This window comes from Triticum urartu, unplaced genomic scaffold (genome assembly GCF_056163025.1).
Source record: "Triticum urartu cultivar PI428250 unplaced genomic scaffold, HENAU_Tu73 scaffold1, whole genome shotgun sequence".
Classification (NCBI taxonomy): Eukaryota; Viridiplantae; Streptophyta; class Magnoliopsida; order Poales; family Poaceae; genus Triticum; species Triticum urartu.
Window position 1 is genome coordinate 445,813 of NW_028259461.1, and position 1,503 is coordinate 447,315.

A 1,503-nucleotide genomic window follows, 5' to 3' on the forward strand; every position below is an offset into this window, starting at 1 on the left:
CGGTGAGACGTGAAAACACCCGATCCCATTCCGACCTCGATATATATGTGGAATCGTCTTGCGCCATATGTACTGAATATTGTATCGGGAGACATGGTCAAAGCCCGGAGAAAGAGCAAGAAAACGGATGCGCTAACGCGCAACGGCTTTCGCGCTAGTTGCTCAAAAAATCGTATAAAAATCAAGCAAGAAAACCTAAAGAAAGCGTTAGCGCATTGGACTCGAAATCCAAATTGTGCTAGCTGACAAAGAAAAAACAGAATATAACAGAGAAATATTGGTTCTGACTGGTTGGTAAATAGGACTCTATAATCCTTTGAGTGGTTCGATTCCACAACAGAACAAAGAATGAAATGAATGAATGAAAGCCATGACCATGCCTCCAGTAGGAAGATCGAGGAACCGGTGCTGGCGCTCCTGGTTCATGGGATCCTAACCGCGATGGGGAGATTAGATATTATTCTTTCGTAAGTCCATCCAAAGGAGATAGGTTGAGGAGAAAGAAAGGAGAAAACTAAAGAGAAAGATGGACAGTAGATTGACAGTATCCGAATCAAATAAGAAAAAAACGTAGCTATTTCATCAAATCCCGATTGTGTGGGTGTGAAGTGGAAAAATCCCGTTCTGGCTGGCAGCGGGCATAGGACTGAAAATCCTCTTTCGCCGGGCCTTTTGGACTCGAAATCCAAACGGAGAGAGTGGTTCGAATCCACCTCAGAACGAACAATGAAAAAGGCGTCGAGCGGGTGCAAGCTCGAGGAGCTAGGAAGGATGGAAGAAAGCTTGACCGTTTTTTCACTGAACTACTCGAACTTTTTGTTCGAAAAAGCGGAAATAGCTCAGTTCGAGAGAGGGTTGAGCTTCATCGGTTAGTGTGCACCAAAGGATGAGGTTTCTTTCCCGTCCTACAAATTGAAACCGTTCTAGCTTGATACTGCGATATCGTCAAATCATCCAACGGAGCATGGAAACCATTTCGGTGGCGGTAATGGCCTCCAGTAGTTTTCTATGGAACCATACCACTATGGTCATCTATATGATTAGACCGTGCCGCTTCACTAGACTTTCCTGAACCATCCATTTGATCCCCACGGTCGTGACACCACTTTCTAAACAAAAGTTTCCAAAATCCAATGCGGAACCAAGCAGTAAGAGAAATTCATCATGGTAATTATTAGTAGAAAACCAAAGTGGAACGGAGAGAACGGAGAGTCAGTTACAATGAAAAAATTGTTGAGGAATCATGTTGAAAGAACAACATTCTGTGTCATAAATATCGTATATAGAGATTTTTCATGTATCGACGCTTTTGATTCAATTATGAAAGTACGCTGTACTGGACTTGCACCCCTAGTTACGCAGAAGTGCAAGCACAGAAGCGGATGACCGGACCTTACCAACATACTCAAAAAAGTATTCTATACTGGGGTCTGTGCTCTTGACAAGCAGTGTTTCCAGTCTAGCTGTGTCAAATCGGGTGTGAAGTGTCCTTCTAGGTTCTGG